This window comes from Mauremys mutica, chromosome 3 (genome assembly GCF_020497125.1).
Source record: "Mauremys mutica isolate MM-2020 ecotype Southern chromosome 3, ASM2049712v1, whole genome shotgun sequence".
In the NCBI taxonomy this organism is placed as follows: Eukaryota; Metazoa; Chordata; order Testudines; family Geoemydidae; genus Mauremys; species Mauremys mutica.
The window spans coordinates 60,283,204-60,301,163 of record NC_059074.1 but is presented as its reverse complement, the minus strand read 5'-3'; the positions used below and the strand labels follow the sequence as shown (position 1 = coordinate 60,301,163).

The 17,960-nt window shown below is 46.1% G+C and overlaps 1 protein-coding gene across 8 annotated transcripts in view; it reads left to right on the top strand.

Annotated features, from left to right (window-relative positions):
- Positions 1–17,960, top strand: part of FILIP1 (filamin A interacting protein 1) — a 200,255-nt gene that overhangs the window by 118,316 nt on the left and 63,979 nt on the right. The window contains exon 1 of one of the 8 annotated variants that reach the window (XM_045010852.1): positions 5,462–5,532. The exons of the other annotated variants lie outside the window; for them this stretch is intronic. The gene's annotated coding sequence lies outside the window, so the exon portion shown is untranslated. Of the gene's footprint in view, positions 1–5,461; positions 5,533–17,960 lie in introns of those variants that run through there. 8 annotated transcript variants of the gene reach the window in all.

Genomic DNA, 17,960 nt, shown 5'->3' with positions numbered 1-17,960 from the left:
CCATAGCTTACTGGCTTTGACCTCAAGATTCTGCATGATGTTCAAAAAAAAAAAAGTTGAGTCTGACTGATTTATTTTAGTGGTCTACATACAAGAGACAGCAATGCCAAACTATTACCCAAAATGTAGAATTATTGATAGACTGTCCAAGGGATGACTTCCTCTAAACACACCCGCTGAGATTTGCAAATTAAATATTTCTGAGATGATAGATTCTTTTTCTCAGAGAATTTAGCATAATTTCCTAACAGACCCTTCTTCACCCACAACAACAACAAAAATAGAGCGCCCTTAGACCAAACATGTATAGTTCTTAATTTATAATCATCTGTCCCCTCTGTGTTTGAAAGAGACAAAGAGAGGAGTTCAGGTTTATAATGGAAAACTATTGCCTTGAGGGCTGAAAAAGTAAATTATAGTGAGATATTAAGTGTGTTAAATTTCATATACTATTGGGGCATAAGTTGGGAGGACCAGATTCCATAAACATAGTTTTAAATGGTTGGCTAAGCTGGCAAGTATCTTCTGTAATGTAGTCCTAGTTTTACTGCAGCTATGTCAATCATCAGTAAATAAATGCTCATCATTGGCATACAGAGCACTGAAATCCTGCTTGTTGGAAGCCAAGGAAACACTTGGAGAAGGCAGAGTTCTGTATACAGTTCATTACCAACACCATCTACTAGCACACATTTGTGTTTGTGTGTATTGTACTCTGGGTTAAGCTGAGATCTCACACAGGGAGGCAGCAGGGTTTCATCTGCAGTTCATCATCTTGACTGCTGGGGCAGTGAGGCATCAGAGTACCTCTTGTCCCCTCCTGCTGCACCCCCTGCAAGCTTAATGATGGTGTACTGTCTAGGCACACACTAAAATGATATGCAAGGTATGTTTGTGTTTTTGTCATTGTGTTCCCTACTCATTCCCAACTGGGTTGCAGTATCCAAATGAATTAAAAAGAAGGGTAATGGAGGAGAGATTACACTGAGGTGACAATGGCACCACTTATCAATGAGCTGATTACAATATTCATAGGCTTTTCCGTGCTATTTATATCCATAGTATCTGAGCGTGTTACATTTTATTAGCCCTTTTTGGCCCTGACCGTACATTTTGCTATCCCATTTTGGCTCAAGAAGCGAGCTAAAAATCCAGGGTATTGCAGGTTGTTCCAGCTAGAAGGAGAGATTGGTGGAGTCAGGTATCTTTGATGCAATCTTGTTTTTTTACAAGGAATGTACAAAGTCCTGTTTCCCTGAACACAGGAGGAACCAATCAACAGGAGATAGTTGTGAGAGAGACCTCTGGGGAAAGGGCCTCCTGTTCTTTGCAAACAGCTCTCACTTCAGACCTGATTCCGTGACTTCCAGAGATCTCTGTGACATTCTCTGCTTCAGCCCCAAGGGCTGTGGGACTCTGGAGCTGGCAGCCAGCGGGGCCCTGGCAGAGTTCCAGTGACAGGTGACAGCAGTGACAGGGGCCCCCCTGCAAGTTTCCGGTGACAGGTGACAGACTCCTGAGTGGGCCCTCCATAGGGTTCCAGCGACGGGCGACAGCCTTGTGCAGGGGAAAGGGAGGAGAACGCCTCGAGCAAGTGGCTGGGGGTGTCCCGTTTTCTCTTTGGGAAATATGGTCACTCTGCAGTTACCAGCTGCCATGGGTGGAGGGTGGGGGCTCCCTGCAGCTTCCAGCTGCTGCGGGCAGAGGGGGAACCCCACAGCTCTCAGCCACCACAGTGGCAGGAGAAACCATGGAGCTGCAGCAGCAAAAGTCACGGTCTTCCGTGAATTTTTGTTTATTGCCTGTGACCTGTCCATGACTTTTACTAAAAATAATCATGACAAAATCTTAGCCTTAATAACATCTGGGATAAGAGGGGAATGAGAGGAGGAGCAAAGGAGGCTCTCCTCTGACATCACAATTCAACCCACCTTTTTCTTCCTTTTTTAATTAGGTACCAGCTAGTCATGAAATAACAGGCCTGAGTCTCATTCACACTAAGGCTGTTCTACACGACTCTGGTATAGCAGTGTAAAAAAGGCCTTAAAATGGGTATACTTTACTCCCACTTCAATGGCATTTACACTGCCAGAGTGGCGTAAAATCCTGTAAATCAGAATTAGATGCAGTAAAATGATTATCTACAGGTTTTTGTGATTTCAAGATCCTTCCTTGAAGTGTTGCTGACTATGAAGACATTAGTACCAATGAGAAACCGTGATCCCCTCTTCTTGTTCAGGGGAAACTAATTTTCCTTAAGAGGTTGGCTGTTGAGGAGGGTGTTATTGAGTGGATGTTGAAAAATTGTAAAGGGTTCAGAAAAGAGCTATGAGAATGATTCAAGGGCTGGAAAACCTGCCTTATAGAGACAGACTTAAGAGATTCAGTCTATTTAGCTTATCACCATCTACAAATAGGAGCACAGGGAAGAGATTTGATTGTATGGGGCTCTTTAATCTAATGCAGTGGTGTCCATACTTTTCCTCGTGTCCCCACATTAACAGTAATTGAATGCATCCACACACACACCCCATGTGGCTGGGAGTAGGGGCTTAGCCGCAACCGGGAGCTGGGGCTGCGGCCGGGAGTGGAGGCCAGGAGTGCAACTGGGTGCTGGTGGCTGGGGCCAAACCAGGGCTGGGTGGCACTCCCTCCTCACCCCCCAAGGGACTGGCTTAGGGCCCACTGTGCCCCCCCAGACTTTCCTCCATGCCTGCCTAGAGGGGCGTGCCCCACAGTTTGGGGACCACTGATCTAATGGACAATGCCATAACAAGAGCATGTGGTTGGAAGCTGATGCTAAACAAACTCAGATTGGAAATAAAACACATTTTAGAAGTGAAGATAGTTAGGCATTGGAACAATTTACCAAAGCAAGTGCTGCCGAATCCACCACATCATGTTTTTAAATCAAGATTGGGCATCTTACAAAAAGTTATGTTTTACCTTAGCCAGAAGTTATGGGCTTGATGCAGGAATTCCTACATGGGATTCTATGGGATGTGATATACAGGAGGTCAAACTAGATGATCATAACAGACCCTTCTAGCCTTAAAAACTATGAATTCAAAGTTACTAACTATTGGCAAAATCTGCTTTGAACAAAGTTACCTTTTATAGCTTGAAGAAAAATGTATAAACTTTGATCATCTACTACCATGACTTTACTGCAAATCAGAGCATAGATTTAAACACCAATAAATTATGTGACTAGCTTGCTGTCTGCCGGAAGGAGAATAAAGTCTAAAATGAGATCAGCAAACAAATTGTTCACTGCAACACAGAACCGCAGAGAAATCTTGAAATGTGGATAAGAGTCTTTTTCTGTGCAACTGTGGATGATTCTTCCCTATGTACAGTCTACAGATTGTTTGAAAAGCATTCTTCTTGTTAGCTAGTGCTGTGCTGTTCAGTTTGTGGTCTCTACTTGTTGCTGGGTACAGGTCATGTTCACAATGTTTTTATGTGGTTAACTGTGGCTAAGATATCATTTATGTAGCTGGATATAGCAAACCCCAAATAGCAGGTTTAGCCATTGTGATGCATTCCTGAAGCATGTAAGACATATCCCAACATGCTTTGATTTGTGTACATAATCTACAGTGACCTTCTGAGCTTGCTTCTCCACTGCCAAAGATCATGAAACTGTAAATCTGTATGTTGCAGCAACCTACCCATTATTTGATAATACAGAGCAGAGCTCCTTTTCAATGTCAACAGACAAGAAATTATACTGCAGCCTTTTAAAAGTCAGAAAGCATCAAGCAGTGTGGAGTTAATACTTCTAGGAGCCCGGCCATGGGAATTTGCTGGCCCTAGCCCAGACTACAGATAATTAATTATGTCAGTGAAAGGCTCTGGTGGCCTGTTCTCTTCAGAGAAAAGTGACATCATCTATGGAGTTCACTGGCAATAAAACAGAACAAAGCTGTGTGGGCAGGAAATAACAGACAGATGTCTTCTAGTGCTCATTTGATCTATTTCGAAGCTTTCTGTAAGAAGTAACATATTGCTCAGTGTTTCTCCTCCATAGCACTGCCATCTTTAGCTTGGACCTTTTTTTTTTTAAACTGTAAAAGGCCAGATTATTCTCTGATGTAACTCCACTGGTGACACTTCAGTGGAGTTTACATAGGGGACAGTGTGGCTCAACATATGTCTCCCCGCCACACACTGATTTTAATAGGACTTTCTGTATTATCATTGTAAGAGACTCACAGCAATATGCAGTTCATAGCTATCACATCACACTGACAGTGTCATAATGTAAGGTGAAAGTTATTCACACTATGGACAGGATAACACTATTCAGTTTCATTTTCCCAGCATTTCTAGAACTATCTTGCATTTTTGTAAAATTTCACTAAACTGTACAACAAAGGCTGAAAGTCAAGTTTTCATCCCTGAAATCTCCTGACTCCTTAAACTGCAAATTGTAAGTCACATAAATAGACTTGGGCCTGTAGATATAAAAACAAATTCATTCAAGAGAACTGCATACGACCAGGTGGTGCGGAAGTTAGCTCAGGTGAAAAGCAGTTTTTGTGGACAATAAAAACTCTTTAAACCTAGGGAAACTGCATCTGTTTCCAGAGGGAAAAAAACACAGCATTTTTTCATGTTTGGAGTTATTATACAAGTGAGAAAAAACATACTTCCAAGGTTTTATGTAAGAATGAGAGCTATTTCTCAAGTTTTTGGCAAAAAAACATAGCAATGTGCAGTGGTGCTCAGTGACAGTATCCAAGCTTCCAGCTTTGAAGCAGCCCGTGCAATGGATCTTGTGCACAGTAAACATTTGATCCCAACAACACATGCCTAGCCTGTCTGTTACTAGGGCCATTGTGTCACCCCGGATCCAAAGCACGCTGCTATGCCCAGCCTCAGCCAAGGAGGTTTATTTTCATATCAGAGGTAAACAAACAAAAACACAGTCTTAACTCAATCCTGAGCCCCAGGCTTCAGGGCCACCTCCTCCCAGGAGTCTCTAGCACCCCAGCTCCTAGCAGCCTCCCAGCATCAGTCAGCTTTGTTCCCCTCCCGAATCAGCATCCATAGGGCTGCTTCCCTGAGCTGCTTGCCCCCTTGCTCCAGGGACCAACCACAGGTGCTAGCTCCAGTCTGCTGTGGCTTTTCCTCTCAAGGGCTCAGCCTGTCTCAGTCCTTCCTCCTGCCACCTGCCTACTAACAGCCCTTGAGGGTATGCCTACACAGCAAAGAAAAACCCACGGTTGGCTCAACTGCAGGGCTGTTTCATTGCTGTGTAGACTTCTAGGCTCAGGCTGGAGCCTAGAAGTCTACACAGCAATGAAAGGCAGCCTCACCCACCCAAGCTGGCTGGCACAGGCCAGCTGTGGGTTTTTCTTTGCTGTGTAGAATTACCTTGATAGGCCCAGGTGTAGCCCAGCCCTCTTTAATTAACTCGATTGGGCTCATCTGCTCCACTCCAGGGTACTGGATTCAGTCTATGGACAAAGCCCAGCTACCCTGTGACAAAGTGGTTGTAAGAGTACATGGGGATACTCTGAGGAGGTAGGATATTAATGGAAGGACCCTAAAGGGACAATTTAATATTATATGGTTCAAAGGAGCCTCAATTTGATATCTTGGCAGTGGCCAATTTTTATTTCTTCATTTTTTTTCTTATTTTAATACAAAATGTAGGAAGATTTTTTTTAAATATTTAAATTAGTCTATTAAGACTCTAACAAGAGAATGGGAGTTACAAAATCTAAACATTGGACTTTTGTTAGGAATCTTACACTGATATCCGCGTTTGCTTATAATGTCCTCTGAGACACAGAAGGGCTACAGCTGCCTGAAGAAGTTGTCTGCATTAATTTAATCTAGATGAACCCTTACTGTACACATGCATAACCTGAACTGTCTAACTGGAATTTCCAGAAACAAAAGGTCCCTTCAATCTCTGCAGTGACATATCACCCAGCATGCCTCAGATACAGCTGAGAGCAGGTTGGGAACAGCCACCTGATTTCCTTGAGAGGAGTGTAATATGAGGCCTTGCTCTTGGTCTTTATTAGCACTATGTGAAAAGCTTGCAAAGTCTATTGGAATTTAGGAAATTAGCCACTGGTGGGATCACCACACTGCCTGAGGAACCTGTGACCTTATCTTGTTTCTGATCCTGTACACAGCAGCTGTTGCACTATTAATAAACTGCAGGTGTAAAATAACAGCACAAGTAATAAAAAATGTGCTCCTATCCATGATTTCACAGCTACTGTCATGCCATTAATCAGAGATAAAATATGACTTTGTAAACTTTGATCCTGTATTATATGGTGCTTTTACCTGTGTAATCATTCCAATGTGCCATGGTGATTAGAAAGGCAGTTTTTGAAAGTGAAAAATACCAGATGAACTTCTAATGGCTTCCTGAAAGCATTGCTTATGAATGATATCATTTGCCCTTAACTTTACACCACACTCCTTCGTAATAGCTTGGGGAATTCTCATTATGTTACTGAAATAAAGAAGCTCTTTGATCAGCAAATTCTAAACTAATTACTGGTTTAGGTAGCAGATTATTACTGATAGGCAGGTAGCTCTGAGAAGATGTGGTGCCAGTTAGCAGGAAGGCAAGTTAGGCAGAGCCAGAATTGAAGAAAGAAGTTAAGAAACTGATTGGCTCAGGGGCTTGGTATAAGCTTTACTTTCATCAACGAGTCATTGGTTTGACTCCAGTCCAGTCCATTTTGGTAATGACTGAAAACTGATATAATCTAATGGTTCTTTGGTGGTTTATGTGAAACAAGTTTGACTCACTCAGTCCAGCTTGAAGTGCACAAGAGACCTGTCCCAAAACATGCCACCTCAATGGGCACTAAAGTGCAGCTTTGTCAGCAGTCTGATTGGAGAGGCTAAGGACTGAGTGGGCTTGGAGACCAAACTGCAAACTCACTCAGAGCTGATCTCCTGGGTCAGAATGGAAAGAAATTGGCAGGGCACAAGGGGGAAGCTTGCGTTGTTGCTTCTCATGCAGAACTGGCTTGTCAACAAATCAAGACCATTGGTTGCCAGGCTGTCAATCACCTTCCCAAGCAGTGAATGACATCATTTTTTTCTAAACCATGGGCCTAATTCTCATGTATGCTAAGGCCTACTTATGCTGCTTTGGCAGTGTAACTGGGGTATAAGTGTAATGTATGTGATGTGGTGTGTGTAAAGTCCCTTAACCCTACCAGAGCAGTGTGAAGGAGTTGCAGTGTTTAACAAATAACACTATGGAAGCTTTTGTTCTTCTTCTTCTTCGAGACATCCCTGTGGGTGCTCCACTCCAGGTGCTGGTGCATCCCTGCACCTTCGCTCAGAGAGTTGTACAGAAGTACCCGCACGGGCCGCACATGCGCGGTGCCTGCCTCACACGCTGCTGGTGCCTTAACAGCGTGTGCGCGGCTGTGACTCCTCAGGTCCTTCTCTATCGTCCCCAGCCTGAGACGGAGCTCAGTGGTCCCACTCAAAACTTTTTTTCGCTTTTGCATAGTTAGTTTGTTAGTATAGTTAGTACAGTATTTTAGTCAATATTTAGTCAAAGTTTTATTTTCTTCGACCCGCCCCCACCCCCCCAAATAAGTTATTTTTCCTCCTGTTTTTTCCCTCGTGATTAGTTAGTGACTTTATATTATGCCTGGCTCCCCAGGCTTTAAGAGATGCACTACGTGCAGAGAGGCCATCCCCATCTCTGATGGACATTCTCAATGTGTCTGCTGTTTGGGGGAATCCCATGTCCCCCAAAAATGTGCCCATTGTAGCAAGCTCAATGGCAGGGCACGGAAGAACAGAGACCTGAGGCTCAAGTTAATTTTGATAGATAAGTCCCTCAGACCCACCTCTGATCCAGGACATGAATGCTCCTCGGGACAGAGCCCTCCTAAGACCAACAAGGACAAAAAATCTGTAAAAAAGCGGCCAACCTTGTCATCTCAGAGGGACTAAACTGCCTTCAAATGCTCCTGAGCAGGTCTGTCTCATCTCTGTCGACCACACCATGGCTCAGCACTTATGACACTCCAGGCACCTCCGGTGCCATCCGTACTCCGGCTGCTGCCGGTATGCACTGCTGTGGTGCCAAGGCCAATAGCTGGAAGTTGCCTGCCTTTCCTGTCATAGTACTGGCCGGCACCACAAAGGACTTGACGCTAGTTCAGCCACGGCACTAACTCCTCAACCACCTCTGGTGATGCACACGGTGCCACACCAATCAGCACCAACCATTCCTGTGGTCCCATTGCTGCACTCGGCACAATACCCATTAGTGCCATCTACATGGGCACCACGGTGTCTTCATCAAAGGGATTTGCTTGTTTCACCAACCTCTGAATCTCCCTTGCTGGGTACAGATGTCTCACTGGGAACGTTGGGACTGTACCTACAATTATCCCCTTTCCCCTCTCACTTTCCTAGTGATGGGAATGATTGACACATCTACTAATGCTGGACCAATAAGATCAAGGTCCTCAGACACCAGAGACTTACCACTCTAGTATGGGCACCCTTCGATGGAACCACCCATGCCCTTCCCCGGACAATGGCATTATTGGAACCCATGGGAGTCCTATAGGAGACATCACACCAGCTGACACAGCCCACCTAGAGGTGACACTAAATCTCCTCCTCAACCCTCACACACCTCTGTGGTGGAGGTACAGGAGGAACCTGCAGTGATGTATACAGAAGACGTGCCACCCGATACCTCTCCAAATAACAATCATCCATTTTCCTCACTTGCTGAGGCTATTATGCCACTACTGCTGAAAATGGTAGATGATTTTACCCACCTTCAAGACCTATTTTAAAGGGTGGCTAGTGAACTCAAGATCACTATGGAGGAGGTGTCAGACACTCAACATGAACTGACACATATCTTGCAACCTGCGACCTCCTCCAAGATTGCCCTCCTGATCAGTGCTCCTATCATGGACCTGGCCAAAAATATCTGCAAACTCCAGCCACTATATCCCCGACCTGTAAGAGGGAAGATTGGAAATACTATGTCCCCTCCAAGGGCTCAGAGTTTCTTTTCACACATCCAGCCCCAAACTCACTGGTAGTTGAAGCGGCAAACCAAAGAAACAAGCAGCAGCATTTCCAGTCTACTCCTTCTGACAGAGACAGTAAAAGAATGGATTTATTTGGCCACAAGGTTTATGCATCCTCCACACTGCAATTCAGGGTGGCAAACTATGCTGCCCTCCTAGCCAAATATGACCATAAAATTATGGGAAATTAACGGAATATATTAATGATCTTCCAGAAGAAAAGAGACAGCAATTTAAGGCAGTGGTCTCTGAGGGGCAAATAATTTCCCACACGCACTCCAGGCTGCCCTTGATGTTGCAGACACTGCAGCCAGGTCCCCCACGACAGCCATTGTTATGGGCTGGGTGTGATGGGTTGGGTCACAGAAAGCCCCTTCGGGACTGCCGCCTGATGTGTTGAGACTACCTCTAAGCCCATTTCCCCTGGTAGTTTGGGACTTCAGTGCCCTGCCTGGCTGTGCCAGACACGCTTGCCGGCTATAAACACAGACCCAGGTCTGAACCACGTCCCCCAAAGCTTCAAGCTTAACTGAAAACAGCTTAAGAAGTGCTCCTGTCTCCAGCACTCAGATACCCAATTCCCAATGGGGTCCAAACCCCAAATAAATCCGTTTTACCCTTTATAAAGCTTATACAGGGTAAACTCATAAATTGTTTGCCCCCATAACACTGATAGAGAGATATGCACAGCTACTCCCCCCCGGTATTAATACTTACTCTGGGTTAATTAATAAGTAAAAAGTGATTTTATTAAATACAAAAAGTAGGATTTAAGTGGTTCCAAGTAATAACAGACAGAACAAAGTGAATTACCAAGCAAAATAAAATAAAACACACAAGTCTAAGCCTAATACAGAAACTGAAATACAGATAAAAACTGAATACAGATAAAATATCACTCTCAGAGATGTTTCAGTAAGCTTCTGTCACAGACTGGATGCCTTCCTAGTCTGGGCCCAATCCTTTCCCCTGGTACAGTCCTCGTTCCAGCTCAGATGGTAGCTAGGGGATTTCTCATGACTGCAGCCCCCTTTGTTCTGTTTCACCCCGTTCAATCTTTTGCACAAGCTGGGAATCCTTTGTCCCTCTGGGTCGCCACCCGTCATACTGGGTTACCTTCTGGAGCTCAAACAATCTGGGCTCTCTTCAGATCCATGGCTTTCTTACCAGATCCGAATTCCCTAACATCCTAGAGATACTGCTTTTCAGTCACCTGGAGTGGAGCACCCACAGGGACATCTCTTGAAGAAGAAGAGGTGATTACTCACCTGTGTAGTAACTGATGTTCTTCGAGATGAGTGTCCCTGTGAGTGCTCCACTACCCACCCTCCTCCTCTCTACTTCAGAGTTTGGGGCGGTCTCCTTTGTAGAGAAGGAACTGAGGAGAGGCACCAGCAGCGTGTGAGGCAGGCACCATGCGTGGGTGGCCCATGCAGGTACTGGTGTACAACTCTCTGAGTGAAAGGACGCATCAGAACCTGGAGTGGAGCACCCACAGGGACACTCATCTCAAAGAACATCAGTTACTGCACAGGTGAGTAACCTCCTCTTTTGCATAAAATGTTCTCAGCCTGACTCCTTTTCACAAAGCTCTTATTTACAGTGTAATTTACACCCACTTTAAGGTCAGAGTGATGTAAATGGAACTTTGTGGTGAGAATCAGAATGAGAATCAGGCCAAGAATATTTTATACAAAATTAAAACTTCTGTGATGCTATTTATTATTTGTAAAGCACTTACTATGGTCAGTTTGGGACAAGAAACAATACCAAAGCCACATAGCATGGATGAAGGCATAAAGCTAGAAGTGGAAAGAGGGCATGAAGGGGAGTGAGGCTGGCAGTGTTGGTAGAATGAAGGGAAGTGATAAGAAAGGTGCTCCAAGATGTAGGCTGGAATGGAGTTGTATCCTCCCTTGATGAAGTCAGACATGGTTTTTCACCCTTTGTAATCTTCAACTTCAAAGACAGCTTTCTTTTTCAGATTAAATCCTGAAAATCTCACTAAACACCTACTCTCAGAGGCTTTAGACCAGAGGACCACATGATTTCTGACTCACTTTGCTGGGGAATGCATCCCTTCTGTTCTCCCTTCAAGTCTCAGGAAGAATTAGGAAGAAGGCATAAATGATTCCTCAGTGCTGAACACACTGAGATATCAAAACAGATAACAGACAGCTTACACTCAGCCCAAACCCCCTTCTTCCAGAACCTGTTACCAGTTACCCAGCTGTTACAACCAGATTAGCCTCTATATGCTAAGTGGGGGAGAAATATCAAGGGTTAACTTTTCAGCAGAGCCTAATTTGTCAGGCACTGAAATCCCATTGAAACTACTCCCTTGGGCTCCTTTGTAACCCCAAACTCAAATTCCCAACCAAAGAATGTGATTGTCAAGGATGAGAAAGATTACAATATTACAATAACACAATATTAATAGTATCAGAGGGGTAGCCGTGTTAGTCTGGATCTGTAAAAGCAACAAAGAATCCTGTGGCACCTTATAGACTAACAGACGTTTTGCAGCATGAGCTTTCGTGGGTGAATACCCACTTCGTGGGTATTCACCCACGAAAGCTCATGCTGCAAAACGTCTGTTAGTCTATAAGGTGCCACAGGATTCTTTGTTGCTTTTACAATATTAATAGATGTTATATAAAAAACCCTAAACACTGGAAACTCAGGAAATCCAGAGTTAAAATTCCATAGCTTCCTGACTCTGACTCCGGCCTGGTCACTCTCTACCTATAAGTTAAAAACCTTCATCAGCTGCATATGTGAACTTCAACAATATGGTCCCTAGTTATTAAGAATATAAGTATTGCCATACTAGATCAGACCAGTGATTCATCTAGTTCACTAGCCTCTCTCTGATAGAGGCCAGAACCAAATGCTTCCGAGGAAGAAGATATAAGAAGATGCACAATGGACAATAATGGGAAAGCCAGAAAACAGGCATTTTCTGCCTAACTACAGAGAAGCTAGTGGTTGGCTTAGGCCTTGTCTACACTACAGGACTATTTCGAATCTACTTAAGTCGAATTTGTGGATTCGACCTTATGAAGTCGAATTTGTGTATCCATACTAAATACACAAATTCGAACTTCTGAGTCCACATTCACGGGGCCAGCGTCGACTTTGGAAGCGGTGCACTGTGGGAAGCTATCCCACAGTTCCCGCAGTCCCCGCTGCCCATTGGAATGCTGGGTAGAGCTCGCAATGCCTGCTGGGTGAAAAAATGTGTTGAGGGTGGTTTTGGGTAACTGTCATCATTGAACCGTCAATCACGCCCTCCCTCCATGAAAGCGCCGGCGGGAAATCTGTTCGCGCCCTTGTCTGGTCGGTTACAGCGCGGACGCCACATCACTGCGAGCATGGAGCCCGCTGCGATCATCGCTGCACTTATGGCCGTTGTCAACTCCTCGCACCTTATCGTCCACCTCTTCCACAGCCAGCTGATGAGAAACCGGGCGAGGAGGCTCCGGCAGCGCGGTGAGGAGAGTGGCGCAGGCCTCTCACAAAGCAGGGTACGCCGGGCAGTGGAGATCATGGTGGCAATGGGTCACGTTCATGGTGTGGAACGGCGATTCTGGGCCCGGGAAACAAGCACAGACTGGTGGGACCGCATAGTGCTGCAGGTCTGGGATGACACAGAGTGGCTGCGAAACTTCAGGATGCGTAAGGGCACTTTCCTTGAACTGTGTGACTTGCTGTCCCCTGCCCTGAAGCGCCAGGACACACGCATGTGAGCAGCCCTGAGTGTGCATAAGCGAGTGGCCATTGCTCTCTGGAAACTAGCAACGCCAGACAGCTACCGGTCAGTAGCGAACCACTTTGGCGTGGGCAAATCTACCGTGGGGATTGCTGTCATTCAAGTAGCCCACGCAATCGTTGAGCAACTGCTCTCAAAGGTAGTGACTCTCGGAAATGTCCAGGTCATCATAGATGGCTTCTCCGCGATGGGATTCCCAAACTGCGGTGGGGCTATAGATGGGACTCACATCCCTATCCTGGCACCAGCCCACCAGGCCAGCGAGTACATTAACCGAAAGGGCTACTTTTCAATGGTGCTGCAAGCTGTGGTGGACCATAGGGGACGTTTTACCAACATCAACGTCGGGTGGGCGGGCAAGGTTCATGACGCGCGTGTGTTCAGGAACTCTGGTCTGTTTAGACGACTCCAGGCAGGTACTTTCTTCCCGGACCACAAAATAACGGTTGGGGATGTGCAGATGCCTACAGTGATCCTCGGGGACCCGGCCTACCCGCTAATGCCCTGGCTCATGAAGCCTTATACAGGCGCCCTGGACAGTGCGAAGGAACTCTTCAACTACCGGCTGAGCAAGTGCAGAATGGTGGTGGAGTGTGCTTTCGGACGTCTCAAGGGGAGATGGCGGAGCTTACTGACTCGCTCGGACATCAGCGAAAAGAATATCCCAGTAGTTATTGCTGCTTGCTGTGTGCTCCACAATCTATGTGAGAGCAAGGGCGAGACCTTTTTGGCCGCTTGGGAGGTTGAGGCAAATCGCCTGGCTGCTGTTTACGATCAGCCAGACACCCGTGCCGAGAGAATATCCCAGCGGGAAGCGCTGTGCATCAGGGAGGCTTTGAAAGCGAGTTTCCTCGCAGAGCAGGGTAACCTGTGACTGTCTACTTGATTTTAAGAGAGCCTGATCATGGGCCTGTGTCTGTATGTGTCCAGTTAGATCTGAGCTCACAAACCCGGTTCTCCAAGTTTCCCCCACTTCCAAAGCACGTTTTAAAACTAATGAAACGTAACAGTACTTAATAATAAATCTTTCGTTGACTTTTCATTTCTGTTTCTTGGTTGAAACATGTAAGCATTCTGTGCTGGGTAAGGTGTGCACTGATGTACAGACCGCTTGTCCAAAACAGGACGGACAGCCTCCTGCTCCTACATAGGTCTGTGGGGTGGGGGACGGTTTACGGTGGTTCTGCATGTAGGGGGAGGGTTGCAGGAATGGGTGGGTTTGCAGGAAGGGGCAAGGGGTGCCGTCTTTGGATAGGGGTTTACATGACGGCTGTGGGCTGTGGGTTTGGGCGTTGGAAGGGGTGAGGGGTGTGGGGGAAGGGTGAGTATCTGCCCCTGGATGAGGGCTCTTTTTGGGGCTCAGGGCACCGGGGAGGATCGTGGCTACGGTCGAAGTGCATGTGAAGGGAAGCCTGCCTTTACATTCAGGGATGGCAGGCACCAGGATCCTGGACAAGCATACACATCAACGAAAGACCCGGGGCAGCATACACCACACAGACTGACCCTGGTGCCTAGTGACTGCAGTCTGTGTGTGCCCTGCAGTTGACCCTGCACCCAAGTCTGTACCATGGTACTGTGGGCTATGCACTGCAATTACAATCCCCCCCCCCACACACACACCCACAGAAAGTCTTCTGACACGAGAAACGTGACGGAAACAGTGAGTAACACCAAACCGCTGTTAATAATGTAGTACACAGTGGGGGGTTTAAACTTGGAGTTGGGACTGGTTGATGCTGTAAGGAAAGAACTTGTACAAATTTACAGCGCGAGAGGTGTCTCGAACATTAGCGGTCTGCTGCGGTGCAGGGACAGTTCTCACGGCCCCTACCGCCCCTCCTTCTTGTAACTTTGGGTGAGGGGGGGACAGGACTTCTTGGCGTTGGAGGGCGGTTGCAGATGCACTGCAGGGGGGCTCTCTCCTCCTGCCTGCGGTCTTGCAGAACATCTACAAGGCGCCGGAGCGTGTCCGTTTGCTCCCTCATTAGACCAAGCAGCGTTTGAGTCGCCTGCTGGTCTTCCTGCCGCCACCTATCCTCCCGTTCCATGTGTGTGCGATGCTGCTGACACAGGGTTTCCCTCCACTGTCTCTGCTCTGCCGCCTCCGCTCTGGAGCAGGCCATCAGTTCCTGGAACATGTCGTCCCTAGTCTTTTTCTTTCGGCGTCTAATCTGAGCCAGCCTCTGCGAGGGGGATGCCGGGGCAGTCCGGGAAAGAGCCGAAGCTGTGTGATGCGAAAAAGTAGGTGATTTCCTTGAACACATACATGTTTGCCAACAGTAAACACAGTCTAGTCAGTTTCAGTTAACAAGACCAAAGAGGGAACCAAGTCTCAGGAGATCTCAGAACTAGTCCGAGATTTCGGAATACGCTCTCATTGGCGGAGCCATTGCACTGGACAGCGCACAAGCGAGGAGACAGCTGCATCCCTCTTGCACAAAGTCCTGGTAAGCCTTACAGTACATACTGCTTATCAGTTAGTGGTTAGCTGTGCTCTCCTGCTAAAGGAAATGTGCAAAGCAGAAAGGATGAGCCTTTTGCAGCCCCTCCCGCCAGTGCACGGGAACGATCAATGGATGCTTGTTCTCTGTGGCCTCTCGCACGTGGCTGTTAGTCGAGGGTCATTGTTATGCAACCTAATTGTAAACCATTAACAATAGTAACACTACACTAATTGCCCTACTTAGATGCAGTATTTGCAGAACGAGATCACCCTGAGGCGGGTCACTCGTGCCCAGAAAGACAGGATGTTACGGGACGCACTGCACAGACCAGGACCATATGCAGCAATGCTAGTCGAGGCAATGGTTCCACTCTATATTCGGATGTCCTGGCGTGGAAGAGTCTGCTTCCATGGAGCGCCCAACAAGGCACCTCTTCCGACGAACCTCATGCGGAGGCTTTGCGAGGAACTGAGTGACACCTTCATGGAAATGTCGCTAGAGGATTATTTTTCTATCCCCATTTGTGTGGACCTTCTCTTTATATAGTTTAATATTTAGAATTTTGTAAATACAGTTTCTATTTTTTCTATAACAATGTTACAAAAAATAAATGTTTATACGTGTGTAGCACTTACCGCCTGATCCTTCCCCTGATTCCGAGTCCGGGTTAACGGCAGGGGAGGGTTGGTAGGGGATCTCTGTGAGGGTGATGAAGAGATCCTGGCTGTCAGGGAAAGCGGGAGTGTGTTCGCTGTCACCTGCGCCGTCCTCAAAAGACCCTTCCTCAGCTTCCCCATCGGCGAACATCGAGGAGGAACTGTCCCGGTACACTATTCCGTCCTCGGAGTCCACCGTCACTGGTGGGACAGTGGTGGCAGACCCACCTAGAATGGCATGCAGTGCCTCGTAGAAGCGGCATGTCTGGGGCTGTGCTCCCGAGCGTCCGTTTGCCGCTCTGACTTTTTGATACCCTTGTCTTAGGTCCTTGACTTTCACGCGGCACTGCATCGCATCCCAGCTGTATCCTTTCTCTTTCATGGCTTTCGAGACCTTCTCGAAGGTCTTCACATTCCGCTTGCTGGAGCGCAGCTCCGAGAGCACAGACTCCTCGCCCCACACAGCGATCAGATCCATGACTTCCCTGTCAGTCCATGCTGGGGACCTCTTTCTATTCTGGGATTGCCCGGACTCCTCTGCTGGAGAGCTCTGCATCGTGGCAGGTGCTGCGGAGCTCGCACCGATGTGCAACCAGAACGTCAGATTCAAAGTGCCCAGACAGGAAAATGAATTCAAATTTTCGCGGGTCATTTCCTGTGTGGCTGGGCAGAGAATCCAAGCTCGGACTGCTGTCCAGAGCGTCAACAGAGTGGTGCAGTGTGGGATAGGTCCCGGAGCTACTAAGTTCGATTTGCATCCACACCTAGCCTAATTCGAGCTAGCCATGTCGAATTTAGCGTTACTCCACCTGCCGGGGTGGAGTACCAAATTCGAACTAAAGAGCCCTCTAGTTCGAATTAAATGGCTTCCTGGTGTGGACGGTTGAGCGGTTAGTTCGAATTAACGCTGATAAATTCGAATTAAAGTCCTAGTGTAGACCAGGCCTTAGGCTCTCAAGCATGAGGGTTTATATCCCTTATATATTTATCCTTTCTAATGTAACTGTGGATGTTCTTATTATCTATAAATGGCCAATTTTTTTTTTACTCCTGTAAGATCTTGGACTTAATATCTTGTGGCAACGAGTTCCACATGCTAGTTGTAGATTGTATAAAAATTATTTAATTTTATCAGTTTAAAATTGTACTGCCTCTAATTTTTACTGGGTAGCCCTTTATTCTTATAGTATGAAAACCAGGTATAAGAATTCTCAGGTTGGGCACCCAAAAATGGAGGCACCCAAATGCAATGGCTCGTTTATTTTGTAAATTTAGGCCTTAAATTCAGATTAGGTGGAACTAAGTTTGTAACATTCATAAGCCTCCTCTCAAAAGTTCACACACAGAGCCCCTCACATGGCTCCCTGGTGAAACAAAAACTGTTAGTAACTAAAAACCTTTCCATTCTAACTAGGTAAAAGTAACTTGTGTGCTAGTTCACCTTGAAAACTACTGCTAGTGCATCAGTAACATGGTAGGCACTGTACAGACATAAAGGAAGATTAGCTATGGCACCAGCTTTAAAGAACAGATGATCTGAATAGCATATATAATTGGTTTGGAGTTTTCATATCAAACAATTTAAAGTTATGAGTGAATTTAAAAGGTAAAGTGATTTTCTAAAAGTGAAAACTCATCCATTTTCTAAGTTCCTTACAGTGATTCTTAACCTCTTGTCTGAATAATCTCAAACTTTTAAAAATATATCTCCATTGACTAGAAATTGTTGTAATATCTGATCATCTCATATGTCTGAATGTTCCCACTTATCGCAGTGGCAAGGGGAATGGAGTTGAGAAATAGTTTTCTAGTGCCAGAAAACCCCATTCATTCCACCAAAAACCACTAGAGACTGCAGTCTGTGGTTTTATATGCAAGTTTACTTCCAATCTGAAATCCCTTCCTTGTGCCTGTGCCCTAGCATGTGTTTTATATTAAGTAACATTGTATTCTTAAACAAACAGGAAACATAAAAGAAAATACCCAGCAGCTGGGATGATAGAGTCTCTGTTGGCCATAATTGAGA